Source organism: Heterodontus francisci, chromosome 22, assembly GCF_036365525.1.
Source record: "Heterodontus francisci isolate sHetFra1 chromosome 22, sHetFra1.hap1, whole genome shotgun sequence".
Lineage (NCBI taxonomy): Eukaryota > Metazoa > Chordata > Chondrichthyes > Heterodontiformes > Heterodontidae > Heterodontus > Heterodontus francisci.
Window position 1 is genome coordinate 51,644,983 of NC_090392.1, and position 26,881 is coordinate 51,671,863.

At 42.7% G+C, this 26,881-nt stretch overlaps 1 protein-coding gene across 9 annotated transcripts in view; it reads left to right on the forward strand.

Moving 5' to 3' along the window:
- pknox2 (pbx/knotted 1 homeobox 2) overlaps window positions 1-26,881 on the forward strand; it is a 435,336-nt gene that overhangs the window by 185,887 nt on the left and 222,568 nt on the right. Inside the window, exon 1 of one of the 9 annotated variants that reach the window (XM_068053846.1) lies at window positions 13,116-13,134. The exons of the other annotated variants lie outside the window; for them this stretch is intronic. The gene's annotated coding sequence lies outside the window, so the exon portion shown is untranslated. Of the gene's footprint in view, window positions 1-13,115; window positions 13,135-26,881 lie in introns of those variants that run through there. 9 annotated transcript variants of the gene reach the window in all.

Sequence of the window (26,881 nt, forward strand, 5' to 3'; positions counted from 1 at the left end):
ATCAATGTTCTGCGTTGCTTCTCCTGATGCTGGCATCATCTTGTAGTGCCATTTGTATCTTTGGTTCCTGTTGATTTTAATGGAGAGGTAACCATTACCTGCTAGAGTGTATATTACAATGAGAAAAATCAAAGTGTTGGTCTACCAATGAAACGCTAAGTGTGGTCACTGTTGTAATGCAGGAAATTCAACGGTCAGTTTGTGCACAGCAAAATCCCACAGATTATCTGTTTTAGTTGTTGGTTGAGAGATGAATGTTGGCCAGAATACCAGGAAAGAACTCCCCTGCTCCTCTAATAGTGCCATGGAATCTTTTAAATTCATTTGTAAGGGTAGACCGGGTTTTAGTTTAACGTCTCATCTGAAAGACAGCACCTCTGCACTGCATTGAAGTGTCAGCCTAGATTATATGTTTATATCCTGGAGTAGGGCTTGAACTGACAATCTTCAAACAGAGGAAGAATGCTATGACACTGGTTGCATTTATTTTTGCTGAGTAAGGTCTGAGAAACTAAAATTTTTGATAGTGTTTGACCTGCTTCAAAAGCACAAAATGCCTTTACGTGGAGTCACCTGAAAGCAGCATGGTAAGTAAGGTGTGTGGCTAGCTTGCAGATAAAGGTGCTCCTATGTCGCCACTTCGTCCAACTGAAGAGTAAGATCTTGCCTAACAGAGGCACAGTTTGCTGTCATTAGGCTTGAATCCCTTTGAAGTGAATGGAGAAACACCTGTACAGTGTGCTAACATGCTGTTAAATAGAACCTGGTGTTAATAACATTACTATTAGATGGAGTAGACTACCTTCCCATGTGTTTTTTTTGTTTTTTCCCTATGTTTCCTTCAATTCTTCAGGCGTGGCACTTGATATTGAATGTTGGTAGATTATCTGACTATGGAAGCATCACCCAAAACCTAATTTAGCAGTTTTTCAGCTCAGGAAAGGAACAGTTATGAACTAAAGTGCACTGGAGCAATTATGAACTGTAAAAATGAACTGGTGAATTAAATTCCAAAAAATGGATGCACTTTGCTGCAGACAAGATGGAGTAATAGGTCAGGTAACCCCTCCTGTACTGCAAATGTACATCATGACTGTTGAGACTAAAATCATCATCACGTCTGGACTAGTTCTGGGGAAGATGCATTAAAATGTTAAACAGGCCATTCAATGCTAAATGGCCAATCTTCAAGAATTGGGCTGACAAAGACTTTCACGGAACGATTCTGGATACAAAACCAAGATAATAGGTGTGGAATAACACCACTTTATCAAGATAAGCCACATTCCAACAACATTGTGTAACAATGGCCCCACGTTCAAAGACATTGTGTGAACACACCAGGGGAGAGCATCTATGGTCACCTGACCAAAACCCAGCCTGATGAGGGTTTTTCTTTAAAAAGTGTTTTGTCTGAGAGCTAACCAGCGAGGATGCTGAGACATCCATTCCGGCCAAGACTAAGACCCTGCCGGTAACATCTTTAAACCACTGTGTCAGAGACTCCAAAGGTGACCTTGAAAACTCCCCATCTGAGAAATGTTAACAAGATTGTTCACCAACTTTGACTGAGTCTTATAAAAAGGAATCTGCAATACTTCAATGAACCAAGACAAGGAACGTCAGGCCTACAACACTGTTAAATATTCCTCCCAGAAGACCAAGAAGGTTTCAAAGTGAACTCTTTTTACAACATCAGACTTAATTGCATGCTATCCTCTAATCTCTATCTTTTCTTGTGTGTGTGTGAGTGCCCGAGTGAGTGGGTGAGGTTGCAAACATTTTTGGGTATTATTTAATACTTATCTTTCTTTTTAAACCTATGAGAAAACCTGTCTTTATCTGTTTATTTGACCCTTAAAACAGTCAGGGACCGAAACACAATCTTTAAAAAAAAAGATCTGCGGTTAGTTGAGAGGTGAAAAGTGGAAGTCACCCACATCATTTCCCACCTGATCTTAACAAAACTTTATTTGCTATAAAACGCACTGTTTGCCTGCAAGTCCCACCCTACCTCCAACTCATCGACTGATACAGTGATGTCAGTTGACACTCCAATGATTAGGAGCAAGATGCCTGGCTAGATTCCATTCTCTCCTTGCAACCCAGTACTATCACCTTGGCTGAGATCAGATACCTTGGAACAGACCTGGGATTTTCCTGGCCTGTATGGATCAGTACCATTAGCAGACAGGGCATTTAGTATCCTGAGGGAGTGAATTTTCTGATGTATTCTTAATGCTGGGAATTAGGTAGTTAAACTGGATAAATGACTGGAACAATAGAGAATTTACTCCAAAAACTCTGCTCCATTGTTTTTAGGAGTTTAGTAAAATGTGATGGTGGGTGGGTGACATTTTCATATGTCTCTTTTTAACTGTGAAAAATACTCACCATTACAATTATAGGCTTCACTTTTCCAAAGTTGGGGTGTGACTGGCGAGTGCATTTTGAGCTGTTCAATGCAGGGAAAAGTACCATTGATTACACGCCTGTCTCTTCTGACGTGAGCAATTTCAGGTGATGAATTAAGAAAGAAGGGCTTACATGCAATTAATGTCTCATTATGCTCCCAGGACATCCCACAGAGCTGCACCTCACAGTATGCTAATTTACGCGCAGCACATTTTTGCGTGCAGCAAATAAGGTGCATGATTAGTTCACCTGCTTTTTCCTGGTGGTGATTGAGGGAGGAATATTGGTCCAGAAGACCTTGGTGCTCTGCGAATGCTGCCATATGCCCAACTGAACAGGGCCTCAATTTAGCACCTCATCCAAAAGACAGCACCTGGGAGAGTACAACACTCCCTCAGTACTGCATTGAACACTCATTCTGTAGTTTTTACTCAAGTCCAGCTGGTATCAGAGGTGTGAGTTCTAACAAGCTGACTCTGTAGGTAAGGATTAAAGGTGTTGCACAAGAAGCATGTTGATGCTACATAAATTCAATTTGTAATTGTTTTTCTTCCTTTTCTCGTTAAGTGTCCAAACCAATATGCTGAAAACGTCATGATAACGGATGTTGTGTCTCCGTGTGCTGCAAAGTCTTTATGTAATCATACCTCCACCCTCCAACATCACTAAAATAGGTTATCTTGTCATTACCTCATTGCTGTTTATGGGGTCCTTACAAATTGGCTGCTGCATTTCCATACATTAAATCAGTGACTACATTTCAAAAATACTTCATTTGTTGTAAAGTGCTTTTGGACTTCCTGAGGTTGTGAAAGGCTCTATATAAATACTTTTTTTTTCCTTTTTGAATTACATCCCTACAATATAAGGGAGGGAGGCAGTCACTAATGCAATGTATATCCTGCATTTTACTGTGAGAATGTCTGATATGTCTGTTGCACCCACTCTTCAAGCAACCCTCAGCATGCCGGCGTACCAGTATTGTACCAGAGTGATAAATGTATCAGGATTAGTTATTTTATCTTGCATACAATTTGTTGATTTTAATTTGATGTGCGTGTTGAGGAATATTTTGCACAGTTTCTGAGTTGATGCCTCCTGCAGTGCAGACCCTCACTGTGAGAGTGAAAGGGAGCATTTTGCTTGGGGGACTTGCTATAATGATTTCCTGCCTTGTTATTTGTTGTTGCTCATGGACACCATAGATATCTCTGACAGAGAAGGACTGGATTGCTTCCCAGCTTGCTCTGCCCATCTGTTTATAAGAGGCTGTTTGTGATGCTACAAGTTATTGCCAATGTCCTGAAGAAGTTGCTGATTTTCATTTTCATGTGTTTGTAGAATTTGTAAGGAATATTGAAAGTCCTGTTTATCACTTCAAGGGACTGGAACTCCTTTTCCATTGTATTTTGCCCATTTGTCCTAATTAACTGTCAGGCGAAGTACAGTATAGCTTGAATGTAAAATTAAGCACCATAAAGTATTCCCAGGTCAGAAAGCTAGCATAGATCGGATGTAGAGTAAAGCTCCTGTTACATGTCCAACTTATCTTCAACCCAACTGTGCACCCAGCATTCTCCCACTCCAGAGACTTGAGCACAAAATATATGCTGACACTAAAGGCCTGCTCGGGTATAAAATTAAAAACCGACCACAGCCGAACTGAACCCGACTGGAGCCCGAGTCCTTTAATTTTTTTTCATACCTGACCTGACCCGAATATCGCAATAAATTTAATAATATCAAACATGTTATTTCATGCATTTACTTATAAAACACGGAGCCAATACAGTCCAGCCTGACCCGACCACCGCCAAATGCTGGACACAGAATATAGACCCGACCCCACCCGGACCTGACACATGTAGTCGGGTTCAGGTCGGGTAGCCAGGCTTTAACTGACACTCCAGTGCAGTACTGAGGGAGTGCTGCACTGAGAGGTGGAACACTAGTGTTTATTTCCAACATTAGCTATTCAGTTTTGCCTGCCTCATAGTTTTGTACTGTAGATGTATCCCCACTATTGACCTTTGACACACTCCCCAGTTGTACGGCCACTGCTGTTGATGTCTTGCTGCACGCCATTGCTTTTGTTTCCTTGGAGTTCACTTTGGAGTCCATCATGGCTTTCTTCAACTCTACATGGAGTGTCATAGCAGATAGTAGAACAGATGGGTTTCTCCAAACACAATATAAGGCTGGGCAAAAACTTCCACAACACCCAGACGCCTTGCAAAATTCACTGAACAGAGGGTTTCAGTTTTTGCCTTGGTGGACATATTTGAGGTGATGAATTGAGAAAGATATACTTGCGTGTGTATATAGTGCCTTACGATATCACCTCCTCAGGATGACACACAGTGATTCATATCCAGTGTCCTGTGCAGCTGGTTAGATTTCCTGGAATGGGTTGGGGAAAGAATCAGTATCTTGTATGCAGGTTCTATTGATCTATTTTTGGAAACTTCACTCTACCTCTTTCTTCCTTTATCAAGTTATGCTTCTATCTAAATTCTATTTTTGCTGAGTCACTGTCTGTAATAAAACTCTGTGGTCCTCTGCTTTCACTTTTCTTAGATCTTTTCAATTCTTTGTCTTCTGTTATCGAAGTCTGAACCACACTTTTTACTTCTTTGTACCTCTGCCTGGTTTCTTTGTCTTTTTTTTCCTTGCCTTTGTTTTTTTTTCTGTGATCCACTGCACCTTCTCTGCCAGTCTTTGCCTGTGGACTCTATCCTCAATAGCTTTGAAAATAGCTTCTTTCACTTTGATTCATAGTTCACTTGGTTCCAGTTCTTTGGCGTTGCTGAGAGGAGTGTCACATCTGCTGATTTCTATCCTGGTCACAGAGCACAAAGTGTTTGAGAGAGATAAGGAGAACTCGACTGGCTCTGATGTGAAAGGTGGCTGAAACAAGATTTGGAAGGACCAGGGCATATCTTGCACAATAAACAGGAGATTGCTGATTTATAGGTAGCTCGCTACGGATGTGAAGCATGAACATTGCAGGCCTTTTGACTTACGGGCTGCAGAAAGATCCTCTGGTTTGGATTTTATTTTCACACTTGGGATACACTGGTTACCATCAGCATTGAAATAACCTGTTGGCGAAACCAGATTCCAAAGTGCCATAGGCCACAAAAACCAAATAGGAATGGGTGAGGGGGAGAAAAAGCATCGGGGTATCTGCTTCTGTTGCTGTCTGTGATGTGTTTCATTGTTGAATGCTCCACTGAAGCTCATTGTTTAGGCTTCCCTATGCTGAATGGTCACTCGATTGATGCTCCAAAGGCAGCAAGAAAGGAATGGAGAAAATTTGGCAAGGGTGGGAGAGGAATTTTTAACTATATTTTCTGCATAACGTTTACACTGGATTGAACAGTGTTGAAACCACTTTGTCAGATTAATGTTTTGCAATGACAGTACAGGAGATATATTGGCTCTTACTAAACCTGTGTCAGAGGCTTTCACTTTCACTTTAGTAAGTAGATTCAAGTTTACAGTACAGGAGGAGGCCATTTGCCCCATTGAGTCTCTTTGCTACACCAATCCACAACTAATCTCACTGTGTTACTCCCCCTCATAGAACTGTATCTTCCCAAGTTTCAAGGGCTTATCCATTTCCCCTTAAAAGATGCACCATTCCTGTAACAACTCTGCAAAGAAATTTCTCCTGACCTCTGTTAAAATTTTAAATTGATGATCCTCGAATCACTAACTCCTGAACTAGAGGAAATAATGTTCCCCTAGTTACTTTATCAAAACCACTCATAATGTGAAAAAATAGCTATTAAATCAGCTCTTCGCCTTCTGTGGAAATAGTCTTGGTATGACAAGTCTTTCCTCATTACAACTATAGTTTTCATGCTGATTGGTCTACACTCTATGGCTTTAATGCCCTTGTATATAGAGTGCCCAAATCTGCCTCATCATTGCTTTGTTAAACTTCTTCTTCATACTATTTTTGTTTTTGCACTCAGCACCCCAATTATAAAACTAAAAGCCCTATTGATCTTTTTATGGTTTTGTCTAATTGCATTTCACAACCTCAGGATGTCTCAAAGAGCTTTGCATCTAATGAATTGCTTTTTTGATGAGTAGTCACCGTTGTGGTATAAAGCAATATGGCAGCCAACTTGTGCATAACAAGGTCTCACAGATAGCATTACAGTAAGTAACTCCTTTGGTGGTATTGATTGAGAGATAATTATTGGCCAGGATACTGGGAAGAACTCACCTGCTGTTCTTCAAAATGATGCCATGGGATCTATTATGCCCAAATGAAAGGGCAGACAGGATTAATGCCTCATCCAAAAGGCGGCATCTCCTGACGGCGCAGCGCTCCCTCAGCTGAGGTCATATGTGCCCAATTCCTGAAGAGCTTGAACTGGTGATTATCTGACACAGGGTTGAAAATGCCACCAATGAGCTGGGGTTTAGTTTCATTACATTAGTATTAATCTATTTATCCAGAGAATTATTTTTCACCTTCTGGGAAGATTCATCAAAATATTTTTTTAAAAACGTACCCAACCACTTGCCATCAACTTTTGTCCCAGCAATGTTCTGTATATCCCATGTACAAATGACGAGCCAGGTCATCATAAGCCAGGTAAATAACTTGTCAAGTGGTTATCAGTCTGTGGCTCCTAGCTCACAAAATGTCTAGGGGAGTGAGCTGGCGGTAGCTGCCGGCTGCCCTGGGCCTCTGAGCTTTCAAAGTTAGTTGGAACTGAGGTAACCTGTGTTTGAGAAATGGTTAAACTGAGCACTTCATTTTTTAAAAAATTATCTCTTGCAATTATGACTTTCTTTCAATTGGGTCATAACAAGGATGTTACCATGGTTACAGATTCTCCCAGGCTGCCCCACCCAATAAAAGCATGATGAAGAGAAAATCAGAATCCGGGGGATTTATGGGGATTTAGCAGATAGATTTTTTTTTAATTAAAATGTTAAATGCAAAACGATCAGAAGCTACAGTGTATGCTGTGCAGTGAAACCTGGCTACAAAGGCAGACAGACTCAATATGGACCAGGGCGATATCTGGAGTAGCCACTTTCCCTCTGTTTTTTTTCTCTCTCTGAAGTTTGTTTGATTAAGCTGTTGTCTGTTTTGACAGCATGGAGTGAGGAGATAACTACAGTGTGTTTTGATCGCCTGTGTATCCCTGATGACTGCTGCACTTCTGAAGCTCAGAGGAGTGGATTATCCGTGTAGTCTATTACTGCTGCTTCTAATGACCTTTTCCTGTGTATGCTGCTGTATAGTTACAAAGCAAATTACTTTTTCATTAAGTAACTGCTGCAATGATGTGTGCAATAGGCCAGCACACTTCCCAGTGTCTCACAGGTCAGGTTTCGTCTCTGGTCACTGCTAAATGATCTCAGGGTAAAGGTGGCAATGACCGTGCTATTGATAAGGAGCCCCTGGTAGAATTGCCAACTCTGGTGGGATGCATTCAGAAAGGTTTTATTGCATGTCCTCCCACCTCCAACAACCCCACCCATAGGCTCCCTTCATTGGTTGTAGAGTGCCTAATTGATGAGGCACTCTACAGCCTTGCGGACTGAACATTGAGTTCAATAACTTCAGAGCATGACTGGCCTTTTTTTATATATTTTTTTTAACCATGTGACTGTTTTTCATGCAGTCAGAGCTGCTCATTATCCTGCTATAAACATTCTTGCTGGACTAATGCTTTGTCTTTCACCACAGGCATTAACACACTCTTTGTCTTTGTCCCAGGACAACTTTGTTATTTAATCTCTCCAGCCCTCTGCCCTTTCGAACACCTTCCCCTTTGTTCTCTCCCCTCACCCCCCACCCTCCCTTTCACTTGCTTAAAACCTAATTCTTTTCTAACCTTTGCCAGTTCTAATGAAAGGTCACTGACCTGAAACTTTAACTCTGCTTCTCTCTCCACAGATGCTGCCAGACCTACTGAGTATTTCCAGCACTTTCTTTTTTTATTTCAGATTTTCAGCATCTGTAGTATTTTGTTTTTATTCCCATCATTGGTTTCCTGTTATGTTTATTACTTCGCATTCCCACACCAGCTGGAAAGCAAACCAGCTTTTAGTATCCGATTGGATGATTCTTGACTGTCAGTCAAACAACCTTTCTTTCAAACGCCAATGTTGTTATAAGAAGCAACCATGTTCAAAGAAAATGAGGGTGAATAAGGCATACTTGCCCCATGATTTTTCTCTCAGCTTGCTCCCAGCAGTGCCCTGGAGATTGATTTTTAATTCTTGGAGACTTCAGACAAACCTGGAGAGTTGGTGACCCTGGCCCCTGGTCTGGGGAGGGAAGAAAATTCACAACCAGGTAATAGGGTGGGTGGGGGAGGGAAATTGGGAATGTCAGAGGGAAAATTGAGTGAAAGATTGTTTTCACTGATGGATAAATGGGGAACTAGGGAACGAAGATGGAGGATTCTCACCAGAAGAAACCAGGGGGAAGGAGGAGGAAAGTTCTTGAATGGAGGACTATTAGATTGTGGGATACATCACCAAATGTCATTATTGTGGTAGATTAAAACTTCATTTCAAAGGAAATAGGATAAATATTTGATAAGGAGGAATATAAAAAGATTGGGAGTGGGGGGAAATGGGGTTTGCAGGAGAGATTGCCAGTAATGGGAACCGAATGGCCTCCTCCTCAGTTGCATTCAAGATGATGTGCCCTGTCAGAAGTGCCCCAAGCACTGAGTTCGCTACCCTTCGAGAGATCGCATAGTTTCGTTCAGGTCGGTCTGTGCTGCCCAGTCTTGACATGTGAAGTCCAAGCACAGATCAGCTCTGACTGAGGCTCACTGTTCAGAATTGTCACCTTCACACCGAACCGGAGTCCAAACCAATGTCCAAGGAGATGGGGTGAGAGATTGAAGCTGTTAAAAGTAGCATCAACTGGGGAGCCTGACTGCATCTTGTGCTGTTCAGGGGGATTCTGGCTGCAGTTGCAGGGTAAATATCAATGGGTTACAGGATTACTAATAGTTACAGGAAGGATATGGGGCTGTTTCACCTAGAGACTGCCAGTGAGTTACTGTTGGTTAAAAGGGGAATCTGAGGGTTGCCAGTATTTTAGTTATCAGTGCAATTTCAGTGAATTACCATTAGTTACTGGCAAAATCAAAGATCCTCCCACCTTTTGGTTTCCCATCTGTAAATTGCTCCATCCCCTTGGGTCCCCCTTTTTTGATATCACATGATCAGATTTCATGTGATGAGTTATCAGATGGTTAGATGTGTGGTTAGAATGTCAAACCTTCAGGAATGCCTCCAACCAAAATTGGCAATCCTAACCAGGAGGCCCAGTGAGTGCAGACCTTTCAATCATACTTGAGAGGAGAAGCTGTTCTATGCTAGCTGCTTTTTAAAATAAGTATCACATAAACGGCAGCAAAGCTTTATCTGATTTCACAGCATTAACTGCCTTCAGCTCCTGTTTATAGATCAATTATTTCAAGCACTGGAACACAGAATTGTTCAGTAAACCCTAGGGAGCTAGTGTTTGACTTGATGTCTGAGCTGGTTAAAGTTAGGAAAACATTACCTCCTTATGAAAACTTATGCTTTTGGGTTGTAATTTCCTTGACATCCCTCAGCCACACCCATCCTTTTTGAAGAGGTGTTGTGGGGAAGCTGGGGTGTGGGGATCCTTTGCCTCACTTAGCAACATGTGTTTCACAGCTTTTTTTTGCTAGTGGCTGTAACTGGCAGAAAACTTCTTTAAACTACTAGTGCAAACAATCATAATTGAAATGATGCAATGCTGCAAAAATGTGAGTGTCAACAAAGACTTCTAGAGCAGCAACTTCTAGAGCAGATGTTGCAGAGACTTCTAGAGCAGCAACAATATAAATTCATCTCTTTTACTTTTGAGACAACAGGTCTTGCCCCAGGATGTTTTTGCCGTCTTTTCTTTTTGGCAACACAAGTGATCCACCTTTTGTAAGTTAAGTGACCCCTCTGCATACCATTCAACATTTTTTCCCCCTTTTTTTTATTGTTGCAGTTCTCTCTCTCTGAGGTACTGGCTCGTGTTGGGTCCAGTCCCATGGGCCCTTCAGTGACTCTCTCAAGAGACCCTGCTTCACGCACAAGTCTCGTTGGTGAATGCCAAACCCAATCCACAGCCACTGTTAACGTGCGCTCATTGCAAACGTAATTGTGATACTTAACTTCTTTGGTCCTTTCGCAAGTTTGATTGAAAGGGCTTTACTCACTGCACTTGTTAAACCACTGCAGTCCATGTGGTGAAAATGCTGCCATGGTGGTGTTAGGTAAGAAGTTTCAGTATTTTAGCCAACAGACTAAGAAGGAACGATACATGTCCACGTTGGGTTGGTGTGTGATTTGGAGGGATGTTTGGAGTTGATTGTGTTCCCATGCACCTGCATCTCCTGTACTTCTAGGTGGTGGAGGTCGCGAGTTTGGGAGGCGCTGCCAAAAACATGAAGACTTCAACGCTTATTTCTGGCAGTTTCCTCCCCTCCTCTTGAAGACCTTGACTTATTTTGTATATCGTGTCCCAGGTGCCCTGTGGCAGTTCTGCATACACAAAGTGGAACATGCTAGCCTTCCAACCTATATTGTGTTAATCATGGTCATTATGAAGGTAGCACCAGAGAGTCAGTAAGAGTTCAGCATGGAACAGAGCAGGAAGTATTGTTAGGACCTACTCAACTGTTTAGGCCCGTACAGCAGCTCGGGTTCATTAGCTAGGCTTGTTTAGTAGGATGTGTTGAAGGGGAAGAATGAGATGAAAAATTGAGTAAAGGCAGTAAGATCCAAGGACAAGGGGAAAAGCTATCAGAATCTAATATTACCCCAGGCAATATGTCTTCCAACACCTGCCTCAGCCTTATACTCAGCAATGCAGCGGGAGTCTGCACTTTGTCAAGGAAGTCAGATATGTATTGTTTTAGTACAGTCAAAGGGAGCTCAACTATTTAAGTCAAAGAATGACTCTAGCCTTGCACAGAGGCCACATATGGGCTGTTGTGTATAGGCTTCTTTCATTCAAGGTTAAACAGCTTATTGTTAAGAGTTGAATTATAGACTTCTTTTATTGTTAGTGAGTAGCTATTGATGGTTGATGGACATGTTGGAGAGTGTTCAGACTGGAGCAGTGAGAAGGTCTTGTGATTTGTGAGTTCCGAAAAGAGATAGGTGGAGCTGAACTTATTCTCATTAAAAGTGGAATATGATCCAGATCTCTCAGATATGAGAGGGACAGACAATATAGATGTAAGCAGGCTATTTAAATTAGGAGGCTGTGAGTACGGAACAGGAGGACACAAGTAAATAATTAGACTAGAGATTAAAAGAAGTGTACACATGGACCAGACTTTCAGAATAAGCAATTAATGGTGTTGATTAACTCCTTCAGAAAACAGGCAGACACATAACCTGTTTAGGAATGGGATTGAAGATTCTGCAGGTTAGTATGGACTGTGATGATTGGATTGTCCGTTAAATAGAATGTTTCCCATGCTTCTAGAGCTGGGAGGCAGGGAATGGAGCAGCCATTCATAGTTCTATAGTCATGATGTTAAGATGGATGAATGTTTGGAATGTAGTTTGATTACTTTTGGGGGATTTAAGGAAAAAATTTTTTCAGGAGATTGAATTGTTAGGGGTAAAGCCCAAGTTGTTTTTCTTTTCCATGCCCTCAAAACCATAGAACTCCTTACCTCTCTCTGTCTTATCTTCCTATGATTTGCAAGCTTTCCATCATTAATAGATGACCTAGTTTCCTTATTTTCTGTGCTTCCCTTTTCCCCCTCAGTAAAGTCTAACACTACAGTAGAGCACGGCTACCCGACCCGAACCTGACGGGACCCGACGACATGTGTCGGGTTCGGGTCAGGGAGGGTCGCTCTTCCGGGTCTGGCATTTGGGCTCGGGTCGGGTCGGGCTGGGTCGGATACACTCTATCACCACCTCTGGTAAGTGGCTCCAATGGTAATGTACTTTTTGGACTAGAAAGGTTGTTTAGTTACAGTTTTTTAAAGCTTGTGCAGACAAGCAACCGAGTGAATAACGGGAGCGAGGTTAACTGATGGTCGAGTCGGGTTGGCGTGGGGATAAAATGAAAGGACTCGGGCCGGGTTGGGCTCGGGTCGGATGTGGTTCTGTCGGGCTTGGGTCGGGTTTCATTTGCAGACCTGAGCTGGCCTTTACACTGCAGCCCTTGGTCTTCAATTCAGATTTCGCAATAAAGCAAAAGGAATAAATCTTAAAAACTGTGGTGTAGTTAAGCACATAGCCTGTGAAATGAGTAGGCTTGGTAAGTAGAATGTTCTTATGCCTTACTTTCTCACATGCATAAGAAACTCTGTCACTCTTGTCCCACCAATCAGATGCCGGTCAGGTAAAAGGTAGGATAAATTATCCTCTGCTCTTCTCCAACAATGTTTGCATATAGAGTTTGAACTTCTTTCAAAAAATGATGGAAACTGTGTTCTGTTTTTTTTTCTCCTGATATTCAGCGGGCCTTTTCTGGTAAATGTGGTTGAGAGACAAAAGAGAAAAACTGTCCAGAAAGCTTAAACAGCACAGTATTGTGGGGCGAATCATGGATCATTATGTTCTTGCTAGCTAGTTTCTAATAGTTAGTCTTTAAGATGCAGTAGTTCCTCAGAATTGTGATGCCACTGTTCTATTTTTAGTGCAGCACACAAGCACTCAGATTCACAGCCACAAACGGTGAGTGTTGGGTTTCTGCATCTGGATCTCATGGTGTAATTATCGTCGCCCTCTGCAGCATGTAAAAATCTTATTTGAGTTGAGCTGCAAAGTCAGTCGGTGGCTGAGTGCAACTTTAGAAATGACAGCGGTCGGCCGTCATTTTAAAAAAAACTGCAGCTACAGGTGGCTGACTGAGTGGCTGCCATGGCCAAAATGATACTGCATTTCGCTCCACAGTGGAATCTGCTGAAGAATTGCTTTGGAACAACAACAAAAATATTGGTGAAAACAAAAAATGAGACTTCTCTTCCTGTTCTGTTTAAAATCCAGAGTGGCATTCACAACCCCTTTGGAGAACCTGCCCGTTGGTAGAGATGCAAAGAGCTGCTTCCTCTGTTGATGCTCCCGCACTGCTGTCCTCTGCTCCTGATGTGAAAGACGACATGGTGCTGTAAAGGCATGCAATGGTGTAATTTGCAGTGCAGGGCCTTAAGGAGCACATTGTAGATATAAGATATGCTTTCTCATGAAGAACCACTTAACTTGGATTGGTTCCATTCCTGTCCTATGTCTGTCTAATGGTCTGTGGCTGGCTGCCTGGTTTCCTGTTGGTTGCCTGTTATCTTGATTTTCCCCCTGTCTCTGCTGGTTTGATTCTTCAGAATGCTGAATCTGCACATATGTTGAACCGAGGCCCTCTTAGGTGCGCAAAAAAGGTCCCATAGCACTATTTTAAACAAGAGCAGAGGAGTTCTCCCTAGTGTTCTGGCCAGTATTTATCTTCAACTGACATCACTAAAACAGATCATCTGGTCAATATCACATTGCTGTTTGTGGGAGCTTGCTGTGCACAAAATGGCTGCCACATTTCTTGCATTAGAGAAGTGACTATACTTAAAGTGCATTGTCTATACAGTGCTTTGGGACAGCATGAGATTATGAAATATATGTAAATGCAAGCTTTTTCGTCTTCCTTCGCTGTCCTGTAATAGTTCCAAGTTTTTTTTTTATGCATTTGATTAACAGGTATATTTTCCTTCATTCATGAATGTTGGTGAAAATGTTAGCATGAGTGTATAAAATGGAGGAACACACATTAAACTGACAGCACCTTTTATCATTAACGTCGGCAAAGTAAACCCTCACCACTGCTGTTTTTAGAATGTGTTGCTCGTGAGCATGTGAGTATGTCTTCTGTTTGCCACTTTCTGTGGAAGTGATTTTTTTCCTAATATCTTGTTTCTCTTTTCTCAAACTCAATTTTGTAACAAGAATCTTTTCATTCCAGCCATGCTGTGTTGGCATTTGTTGCAGTCTCCCTTTTTTTGTAGCCTGCCCGTTTCCATTCCAATTTCACTAACTGATGGGGTTTTCCCCCATCCCTGGAACTTCCCCATACCTGCAACACCTTGCTCTTTTGAAATGGGTTTCCTCAACTGTTATGATTTCATTAACTTGAAGAGCGATTCCAGGTGATTGGAAGGCGATGAATATTAATTTATGAAAGACAAAAATGTAGACCATTAAGTTTAATATTGTAGGGAAAACTCTTTGAAATGATACTAATGGATTCAGTGGGCCAACATTTTTAAATGCATGGATTCAGTATAGGAAAGTTGGAGTTTTTAAAAAACATTTCTCACCATTTGTCTATTTTGCACACTTTTCTAGAGGCTTTGACTCCCCACTGGTTCCGTGGGTACTAATTCTCCTTGGCCAAGTGGTGATTATTCATGTCTGAGCTTTGGTGGTCAGTATATTAGCAGGCTATTTGAGGGAAGCAATGACAGCCAGGCCCAATTCTATCTACTCCCCGCATCCATGCATGAGAACTTCTAGCAGGGGTTGTCAGCTAGCTAGCAATTAGGAGCAGGTATCCTGCCGAATTCTTTCCTCTCTCTCCAACCCAGGTACCAATGGTAATCAGACCAATGGTAATCTCGCTACAGCAACACTGGCTGCGATTATCTAACCAGCACACTGCAGGGATAAAAGCCATGACCTTTCTGACCTGTATAGATGAGTCCATGTTTAATTAACCAGCAGTCCTTCCAAGACTTTAAACATAGCATCGTGTTAAAATACAGTCAATATGCTTGTGGATTTTCAGAAAGTCTTTGACAATGGCTCCAAATTGGCAATTAATGGCCAAGCTACTATTTGAAGTAGATAAATAGGAGATAAAACATAACATTATGTAGATATTTGGCTTAAATTGAGCAATGAAATGGAGCCATCAGTGGAAACTTTTTATCTGAAAGGAGGTGAGATGTCAGTTTTTTTTGGCACCGTTGCCACTATTAATGCTTGTAAATTATTTGGATAAGGTATCATCAGGAAGGTCACCAGATGTTACAAAAAGGAGGGGGAGGAAATAATGCAAAACAGTGCCATAAATGGTCAGGAGAATTTAGCTGTTGCTTGGGTTAGTTGATTGCGGATGCAGTTTAATTTGCATAAGTGTGAAATAATATGTATGGGGTAAGGAAACAAAAAGGTATTTTGTGTTCAGCATGCTGCACCATTGCTGCATTTATCAGGAATGAGATCTGGAGGCTTTTGTAAAACCAGAAAGAGAGAGCTTGCATTTATATAGAGCTTTTCGCAACGTCAACTTCTCAGCGCTTCTGAAATACTTTTGAAATGTAGTCACTGTTGTAATGTTGAACACGGCAGCCACTTTGTGCACAGCAAGCTCCCAGAAACATAATGTGATAATGACCAGATAATCTGTTTAGGAAGGTTGGTTGAGGATAAATATTGGCTAGGATACCAGGGAGAACTCCCCTGCTCCTCTTCGAAATAGTGACGTGGATCTTTTACAACCATCTGAGAAGACCGAGTGGTTCAAAGATTTATCCTATCAACACCATGCCAGGCAGTATTTAAAGGAAAGACACTGATGGCCTGGATTTTGCAGATGTAATGATGATGAAACTGTCGGTATTGGCCATCCTTATGACTGTGAAACTGACAGCAACTTCTGATGTCTCACGTGCACATTTAAGTGCAGAAATCCAGAAGTTGCTGTCAGCGATTCCCTGCTCCTCCACAGGGTGCGCTCTTGAAGTCTCTGTAGGTGGAAATCTTTTGAAATCGCTTGAATATTGACATAAACTTTTATGCAATTAGTCTTGCTGTAAAACCCCTTGAAAAAACTACACCTTGTTGAGTGTGGTGCAACTGGTTTTTAGCAGTGTACTAAGCTCATAATTATTGCTAAACAACCATTCTGGCCCTGAAAAACTAATTTTATAGTTGTGGAATGTCAAATTTCTCCATGGTGATAAATCTATAGGTTTTTCTTTTTTTCTTTTTTAGTGTTTCTTTGATATTTCAGCTTCCATCTAAATCCCATGTGTATGTCCCAATCTTTATTTTGCTGTCTGTAGCATGATTAAGAAGTGAAGGATAATCACTGGTTTTCATATTCTGGTTTGCTGCCTGAGAATTCTTCAATATGATTGGTTGCTTTGCCTGCTTAACGACATCACTGTTGCAGAATGCTGGTGATCCCCTTGAGCTGACACTGGAATGAAAGTAACGTCAGGAAAAATAAAATCTACACCACCGAGATCATTAGATTGTTTGTGAGCAGCTTTCTCCAGGCTTAGCAACGAACACTGTTGCTTCACCACTGACTGCAAAATTTGGGCCACTGATTGTATTCCCCATTACCTTTTCTTTATTTCAAGTAAATCACTTTTGCAGTAGCTACTTCTGTGTATAAAGTTGTCACTGTTTATATAGCTGGTTATACAGGAGGATTAAAATGATGTGTTAAACAATTTTAATAATGAATGGAGATTTAAATGGATCTGATAGTGAACACCTTGATCTAATTGGGTTAGAATAATACAGTATCTAAGCATTGAAAGTGATGGCAGGGCCTTGATCTTTTACACTACTGGAGGAAACATTTACATTTGTACAGCGCCTTTTACAACCTTGGAACATGTCAAACTTACAGCCGTTGAAGTACTTTTGAAGTGCAGTCATCTTGATAACGTTGTACTGCATTTAGAATGAGGATTCTACATGTAGCAGTAAGGCTGAAACCTTTTGAGCAGCAGCGTCAATTCACTACAGAACTTTGAGGTGGTTTATATAAAACAGGAGCCCATTCTGGAGAACTTTCTGCCTAGGCAGCCCAGTGAGGGGTATGTCTCCCCTGAGGTAGTGGATGTAGATTGTATACACAACTGCTGGCTGTACAATATAGGAGCTGTACTGTCTTTCCTGTCCTTTTCTCTGGGCCCCTACTCTTCCTCTGTGCTGTCCCTGATTCTGGCAGCATGTTTCATTTGGTGCTGTCACATTGAAAAATGAGTGCTCACATAGCTGAGATAGCTGAGTTCAGCCCAATGGCTGATAGGCATGTGTACTGTGTATAAGGAGAGCACTGTCCCAAGCCTGATGCAAGAAACCCTTTGATAGCAATATTGGTTGCTTGAAAATAGAGATCATTAATATTATTACTGCCACTATTTAAGATTATTTAAATATAGTGTTTGGACTTTCCCTGCGGGTTCAAATCCAACCCAGACTAACTGGATGAAAGTCTCCTCAGTCTGGCTGCATGAAACCTAAAAGGGTTTGGGCAAATTTTATTCAGTTCCTGGTGGCCGTAGGTCCACAGCAAAAGGGGAAAAAAAAGACCCTTTATTTGGTACTAATTTGATGTTAATTTGGCTGGTGTTGCACTGGTGCAATAATTATGTTATTCTGAGATTGTGGAAGGAATTTTACTCCGATATCTAGCTGTGCTGTACCTGACCCAGGAGTGCCTTATGCCATTCCCCAGCACCAATATGAAGAATACAGAAAAATAAATTGCAATACGTTTTGTATTTAAATTAGGAAAAAATTGTTGTTTGTTTGTCCCTCACTCCTAGTTCTAAAACAACTGGATTCTTGCAACCCAGAGCTGCCCTCTGAAGTTTGTCAAATTAAACTCTGATATGTTAAAACTGCAGATAAATTCATTCCTTGGCTGACATTGTATCTTGTGATTACAGGCTGGATTAACAAAGCCTGCCAATTGACAAGAGATCATTGTAATCACCATGATAAACTCTCTGGTTTCACTGTGCCACAGAAACTTGCTGTGATGTGATTCGATTCTGATGCAGTCAGCTGGTGAACATTATGGTCTGTTGGTGAGGCTGAAAGATGTGCCACAGTGTAGTAGAATGCAGCCTCATACCCCTAATTTCAGTTAGTGTTATTGAATAGTGAGAGACTAAGCTTTCAGCCTCAGCGATGGAAGGAAAGGCCAGTGGGAGGACAGGCTGTCGCACAGCAGTGCTTGAAGGGTACAATAGAATAGTGATTATTTTACTAGGCTTGTAATCCAGTGACCTGGACTAATAATAGAGATTTTAAATCCCACCATAGAAGTTTGAGAATTTGAATTCATTTTTAATAAAGAGCTGGTGTCCGTAAACGTGACCATAAAGCTGTCAATTGTCATTCCTACATTACAACAGTGACTACACTTTAGAAGTACATCATTGGCCGTACAACCCTTTGGGACATCCTGTGGTCATGAAAGGTGCTATATAAATGCAAGTCTGTCTGTTTGTCTGTCTTTTATAAGCACAACTGTTTCACTAATGCCCTTTCGTATCGGAAACTTGTTGTCCTTACCTGGTCTGACCCATATATGACTGCAGTCCAACATCAATGTGATTGACTCTTAATCGCCTTCAAAGTGGCCCAGTAAGCTTATCCACAGTAGTTCAAGAAGGCTGACCATCACCTTCTTGAGAGGAACAAAGGATGGGCAATAAATACTAGCCTTGCCAGTGATGCCCACAACTGTGCCAGGCTTGTAAATTATGGGCCTTGTGCCATGGTTCATTTCAGACTCCACCTTGAGCCAACACAACTTTGCAAGGCAACTAAAGCCCACTTTCGCCATTGTTTCCCACATCTGGGCAGTCCTTATATTATTCACGCTCTTGCTGTTGAGCTGAAATACAGTCTTTGGAGACATACTGTTGATCAGTAAAAGTACTTTTCCACTTTTGTCACCAACTGTCAACGTGAAGCAGATAACACAGGGTAGAAGCAGAGTAAAGTTTGCTTTATAATGTCCCATCAATCACTCCAAAGGCAGACTAAAACTTCTCTTACGTTGCCCTCTCAAGCATTCCTAGGTCAGGTACAGAACAGTAGGATGCATAACAAAATGTATTTCGCTATGCCTGAACAATGTACTTTGCCCCTACTGTTTTGTGACAATATTTCCCCCATGCTAGACATTTCACGTAGCTTCTCAAAGTGAAATTGCTAAGTAGAAAAGTTTTTTTTTTAATGTTGCATTGTATAAAGATCAGCAATAAATTCAGCAGCTGCCCTATCTTGACTTTGAGCTCAGTAACAGCCATGTGAGAACATTGCAGTTCCGTATTACCGTCAGCTCGAGTCCCCATGGAGGAAAACCATTGTGGGAGTTTCTTGTGAGCTTACTCGCAGTTTTTTTTTCAACACACAAATAACTTTCCAGAAAAAAATAGCTTAAACTTGACAATTAATTTGGTACAGGTGATGTGAGAGTTTTGTCAGTGATTTATGGAAAAGAAACATTCACCAAAAATGATGCCTATTTATTTTTTCCCCTAATTTTCTCCCTTCTTTGCTACAAAAAGCAATCAAAAAAGGCTAGTGGAATGTGGGCCTTCATCTCAAGGGGGCTGGAATACAAAGGGGAGGAAGTGATGCTTATTGTGTAGAGTCTTAGGCCCCATCTGGAGTACTGTGTTCAGTTTTGGGCACTGCACCTCAGGAAGGATGTATTGGTCTTGAACTCAGTGCAGCACAAGTTCACCAGAATGGTAAAAGAGGATTGAAGTATGAAACTGGTTTTATAAATATAGCTTATATTCCTTTAAATGTTGAAGATTAAGGGAACGTGGGTGTTTAAAATGATAAAATAATTCGGAAGGGCACACACAGGAACTATTTCTTCTGGCGGTGGAACCAAGAATGAGGGGGGTCATAGAATTAGAACTAGGCCATTCAGGTGGGAAATCAGCAAGTACTATTTCACGCAGGGGGTAGTAGAAATCTGGAATTCTCTCCCAAAAGGCTGTGGATGTTGGGTCAATTGGAGCTTTCAAGATAGAGTGGTAGATTTTTGTAAGCTGAGGGTATCAAGGGATGTGGAGCAAAGATGTGTAAATGGAGTTGAAGTGCAGATCAGCCATGATCGAATTGAATGAATGACAGAACAGGTTCAAGGGCTAAATGGTCTTTTCCTGTTCTTATGTTGTTACTCTTTGAAGGACTTGACTCCTGGGATGTCAGAAGTGCAGACTGCCCACCAGTGCCTCTCTCCAGAAGCCATTCTTCAGGTATGATGCCAGACAGTAACTGTTGGCAGACTCTTGTACCCCAGCAGGCTGTTGTAGCTCTTCCTGATCCAGCTCTCTTCATGGCTTCCCACCCCCTCACCAGAACCAACCCAGCATTTAGGCTTGGCTGCTTCCTTGCAAAAGTCACAACAGAGCACTAGGAAGCAGGAACCTCATCTTGTCTTCCCCTTTCAAGCCCCGGGGTTAGTTATGGTGCCCCTAAAGATACCCGAGTTGAGATCAGCTAATTCAACATACACCATGAGTTGAGTTTGGCACTTTCTGGTTTATATAAGTCAGCTTCTTTTGCTAAGTCATGTTTGTATTTTTCAAATGTTGTCTTTGACACCATCCCACACTGACATGCTGCCCTTCCGGATCCAGCACAGCCACAGTGGGTCAAATAATCTAATTTTTAGTGTAATGTCTATGATCCTCAGCTACAGCAGCTCAGGGTTGAACTGAAATACAAGATTTCAGGGGCTGCTGTTTTCCGACAGATGCCCTCGAGCGATTAGGGCTCCATGTGCTGACCCCTTATTTACTTTGACGTCTATCCCTGCTGGAGGCCTGTTGGATGCTGGAGGCTTACATTTCCTCGTACTAAAAGGGAGAGAATAGTTCTGCCTGGGTTTTTAAAAAATTCATTCATGCGATGTAGGCATCGCTGGCTAGGCCAGCATTTATTGCCCATCCCTAATTGCCCTTGAGAAGGTGGTGGTGAACTGCCTCTTGAACCACTGCAGTCCACGTGAGGTAGGTTCACCCACAGTGCTGTTAAGAAGGGAGTTCCAGGATTTTGACCCAGCGACAGTGAAGGAACGACGATATAGTTCCATGCCAGGATCGTGTGTGGCTTGGAGGAGAACTTGCAGGTGATGGTGTTCCCATGCATCTGCTGCCCTTGTCCTTCTAGGTGGAAGAGGTCGCGGGTTTGGAAGGTGCTGCCTAAGGATCCCTGGTACATTGCTGCCGTGCATCTTGTAGATGGTACACACTGCTGCCACTGTGCGTCGGAGTGGAGGGATTGAATGTTTGTGAATGGGGTGCCAATCTAGCAGGGTGCTTTGTCCTAGATGGTTTCGACTTCTTAAGTGGTGTTGGAGCTGCATCCATCCAGGCAAGTGGAGAGTATTCCATCACACTCCTGACGTGTGCCTTGTAGATGGTGGACAGGCTTTGGGGAAGTGAGATGCTCGCCGCAGCATTCCTAGCCTCTGACCTGCTCTTGTAGCCACGGTATTTATATGGCTACTCCAGTTCAGTTTCTGGTCAATGATAGCCCCTAGGATGTTGATAGTGGGGGATTCAGTGATGATAATGCCATTGAATGTCATGGGGAGATGAATAGATTCTTTCTTGTTGGAGATGGTCATTGCCTGGCACTTGTGTGGTGCAAATGTTACTTGCCACTTATCAGCCCAAGCCTGGATATTGTCCAGGTCTTGCTGCATTTCTACATGGACTGCTTCAGTATCTGAGGAGTCATGAATGGTGCTGCACACTGTGCAATTATCAGTGAACATCCCCACTTCTGACCTTATGATTGAAGGAAGGTTATTGATGAAGCAGCTGAAGATGGTTAGGCCTAGGACACTACCCTGAGGAACTCTTGCAGTGATGTCCTGGAGCTCAGATGATTGACCTGCAACAACCGCAACCATTTTCCTTTGCGCTAGCTATGACTCCAACTAGCGGACAGTTTTCCTCCTGGTTCCCATTGACTTCAGTTTTGCTAGGGTTCCTTGATGCCATACTCTGTCAAGTGCTGCCTTGATGTCAAGGGCAGTCACTGTCATCTCACCTCTGGAGTTCAGCTTTTTTGTCCATGTTTGAACCAAGGCTGCAATGAGGTCAGGGGCTGAGTGGCCCTGGCAGAACCCAACTGAGCGTCACTGAGCAGGTTATTGATGAGCAACTGCCGCTTGATGGCACTGTTGATGACACCTTCTATCACTTTACTGATGATTGAGGCTAGGCTGATGGGGCGGTAACTGGCTGGGTTGGACTTGTCCTGCTTTCTGTGTACAGGACATACCTGGGCAATTTTCCACATTGATGGATAGATGCCAGTGTTGTAGTTATACTGGAACAGCTTGGCTAGGGGTGCGGCAAGCTCTGTTGCACAGGTCTTCAGTACTATTGCCGGAATGTTGTCAGGGCCCATAGTAGTATCCAGTGTCTTCAGTCATTTCTTGATATCACGCGGAGTGAATCGTATTGGCTGAGAAGCTGGAACCCTAACCACTGCTCATTTGACCTATATATTTAAGAGTCTTTGCCATCAGTTCTACAAAGGGCAGGTCCTTTTATAGAGCAATTTTGGTGGTGGAAGTAATCTGTGGCTCCTGTCAACAGCATTCCTCCAGTGTGAAAGTGACCTGCCTGCTCTCGCCGCTTGCTCCTCCCCAGTGTTGTAACATCTCATTGGATGTACACTCAATGGAACTCTTGGTAGTGCTTGTCAATGGTAAAGGGGTTTCTCACTGTAAGGGCGTTGTAACATAGTGTGGGGTGGTGTTGTGTTAATCATAATGAAGTAGAGGGCTGCTTTGTGTCTTTAATAGTGTTGGTGGCGCCAGAAGTGCCGAATTGGAGGTACATCAGTGTGGCCCAGTATGATACCCCCCCCCCCCCCCCACACCCACACCACCACTTCAGACTTCTCTCTTTGCTCCGGGGAACTAGAATAGCCAACTCTGGTTGGCTGTATTGCTAGAGATTTCATCATATTACTTAGCAGAAGTCTGGGGCAGCAGCGGACCTGGGAGGAACCGGGACTGGAGCGGAGCTGTTTAAACGAAGAGCGGGGCTCGAGGCCCTCGCTTACCAGATGTCCGGGGCAGCGGCAGGCTCTCTGATTGTATCGGCACATGCTCTGTTTGTTAAGTGGGGGACAAAAGACTACCAATGACATAACGGGAAATCTGTGGGCTGTTTGGTCGTTGGGTGGCAGCTGTTGTTGCCTGTGGATAGCTGAGATAGACCAGAGTAGAAAAAAGTGTTCTTTTTAAAATAAATCCCTTTGATAGCTACCTGTAATTTATTAGTGATAACTAGCTGGAATAGTGTTGTTTACACAGAGTGAGGCTTTGCGTTGTGTGTGGAGGATTTTGCTGGCTCGGGGGGGAACGTGCTCTTTGGTCTCTTTTTTTCATCCTTTTCAGCCTCCACGGTGCAGGGGATAAAACTGATTGCAAATAACTGGTAAGTTGTTTCACTTATTGCACTAGCAATAATTGATTGGAGAGCTAAGAAATGGCAAGGCAGCTCGGCCAAGTGGAATGTAAGTAGGAAGTCGTGGACACACCGTGTTTCCTTGACAAACACATCTGCAGGAAGTGTCTCCAGCTGCAGAAGCTTGAGTTTCAGGTTTCGGAGCTCGAGCGCCGGCTGGAATCACTCTGGCGCATCCGCGAGGCGGAGGATGACATGGATAGCATGTTTCAGGTGGTAGTCAACCTGGTGCTTAAGAGCACACAGTCAGGGAGGGACTGGATAGCTGGATTTGCCAGGCAGACAAGAAGGTCAGGGCAGGTAGTGCAGGAGTCACCGGAGTGAAGGGAGGGTTCCTCTGTAGAGTGCAGTGAGTGTCATGATTGGAACATCATGGGTGACTCAGCTGTGCAGGAAGGGAGGAAAAAGGACAAGAAAGCTATAGTGGTAGGGGATTCTATAGTTAGGGGAACAGATAGATGAATTTTTGGTCACAGACATGGTTCCAGGATGGTATGTTGCCTCCCTAGGGCAAGGGTCATGGATATCACCAAGCAGCTACAGAACATTCTGGAGGGCGAGGGTGCACAGCCGGAGGTCGTGGTCCACCTTGGTACTGACGATATAGGAAGAGGGATAGGATCCTGCGGGCTGAGTTTCGGGAGTTGGGAAAGAGATTAGCAAGCATGTCCACAAGGGTAGTAATCTCTGGATTACTCCCAAGGCCACATGCTAGTGAGTATAGTAATAGGAAAATACACCAGATGCGCACATGGTTGGAGAGATGGTGCAGGAGGGAGGGCTTCAGATTTCTGGGGCATTGGGACAGGTTCTGGGGAAGGCTGAACAGGACTGGGACAAATATCCTTACAGGAAGGTTTGCTAGTGCTGTTGAGGATGGTTTAAATGAGCTTGGCAGGGGGATGGGAACCTGAATGCAGTCTTAGATAGGACAATTTCAGGGCAGGGAACAGGACACAGAAAATTAGCAAAGTTAGCGAGTGACTCTGAAAGGCAGAAGAAACAAAGGTTAAAAAGTGTGCAGCACAGGAATTTGGCAGTGTTAAAGTATTTAAATGCAAGGAGTATAGTAAATAAAGCTGATGAGTTGAGGGCACAGGTAGACACATGGCAACACGATATCTTTGCTATAACGGAAACATGGCTTAAAGAGGGGCAACAATGGCAGCTCAACATCCCTGGATATAGAGTTTTCAGGCGTGATAGAGAGGGCGATAAAAAAAAAAGGAGGGGATGTGGCATTGTTAGTTAAGGAATCAATAACAGTTTTGAGGAGGGATGGTATGCTAAATGAATCATCAAAAGAGGCCATTTGGGTGGAACTCAGAAATAAAAAGGGGGCAGCTACATTACTAGGAGTGTACTATAGATCCCCAAATAGTGAGAGAGAGATTGAAGAACAAATATGTAGGCAGATTTCAGAGTGCAAAAACATTAGGGCAATAATAGTTGGGGATTTCAACTACCCCAATATCAACTGGGATACAAACAGTGTGAAGGGCACAGAGGGGACAAAATTCTCGAAATGCGTTCAGAGAACTTTTTTAGTCAGCATGTAACAAGCCCAATGAGAGGGGGCACAATTCTAGATTTAGTCTTCGGTAATGAAGCTGGGCAAGTGGATGAAGTAACAGTGGGTGACCATTTTGGAGATAGTGACCATAATACAGTAAGTTTTAGCATAATCATGGAAAAGGACAAAGATAAAACAGAAGCAAAGGTTCTAAATTGGGGGAAGGCAAATTTTACTAAACTGAGAGGTGACCTGGCAAAAGTAGACTGGATACAGCTACTTGAAGGAAAATCAGTGGCAAACCAGTGGGAGGCATTCAAGAGTGAGATGCTGCGGGCACAGTGTAGGCCAGACCCTCAAAGATTAAGGGTGGTACTGCCAAATCTAGAGCCCCCTGGTTATCTAAAAGCTTACAGGGGTAAGTTAAAGCAAAAAAAGAAAGCTTATGATGATCGCAAATATCTTAGTACTTTAGAAAGCCGAGAGGAGTATAGAAAGTGCAGGGGTGAAGTAAAAAAAGGAAATTAGAAAAGCAAAGAGAAGACATGAAAAATTGTCGGCAGGTAAAATCAAGGAAACCCCGAAGATGTTATATCTGTGCATTAAGAGCAAGAGGATAATGAAGGAAGGGGTAGGGCCTATCAGAGATGTACAGGGGAACCTGTGCGTGGATGCAGAAGATGTGGGCAGGGTTCTTAATGAGTTTTTTGTCTCGTTCTTCACAAAAAAGAGGGTTGATGCAGACGTTGTTAAAGAGGAGGAGTGTGAAATATTAGATACGATAAGCATAATGAGAGGAAGTGTTTGAGGGTCTGACATCCCTGAAAGTGGATAAATCACCAGGACTGGATGGATTACATCCCAGGGGGGATGTTGTTAAAGGAAGCCAGGGAGGAAATAGCACATGCGCTGAGGATCATCCTCAAATCCTCACTAGATACAGTTGAGGTACCAGATGATTGGAGGTCTGCGAACGTTGTACCATTGTTTAAAAAGGGTGCAAGGGATAAGCCAGGTAATTATAGGCCAGTCAGTCTGACCTTGGTGGTGGGTAAATTGTTAGAATCTATTCTGAGGGACAGGATAAACTGTCACTTAGAAAGGCATGGATAAATCAGGGATAGTCAGCATGGATTTGTTAGGGGAAGGTCACATCTTACTAACTTGATTGAGCTTTTTGAGGAAGTGACCAGGAGGATTGATGAGGGTAGTGCAGTGGATGTGGTTTACATGGATTTTACGTGGATTTTTGACAAGGTCCCACATGGCAGACTGGTCAGTAAAGTGAAAGCCCATGGGATATAGGGGAATGTGGCAGGTTGGATCCAGAATTGGCTCATTGACAGGAAACAAAGGGTTGTAGTCGATGGATGTTTTTGTGAATGGAAAGCGGTTTTCAGTGGTGTTCCGCAGGGCTCAGTGTTGGGTCCCTTGTTGTTTGTGGTATATGTTAATGATTTGGACTTAAATGTGGGTGGCATGATTGGGAAATTTGCTGATGACACAAAAGTTGGCCGTGTAGTTAATAGTGAAGAGGAAAGCTGTGGACTCAAGAATGAGATCAATGTTTTGGTTGAGTGGGTAGGAAAGTGGCAAATGGAATTCAATCCAGAGAAGTGTGAGGTATTGCATTTGGGAAGGACAATTAAAGTGAGGG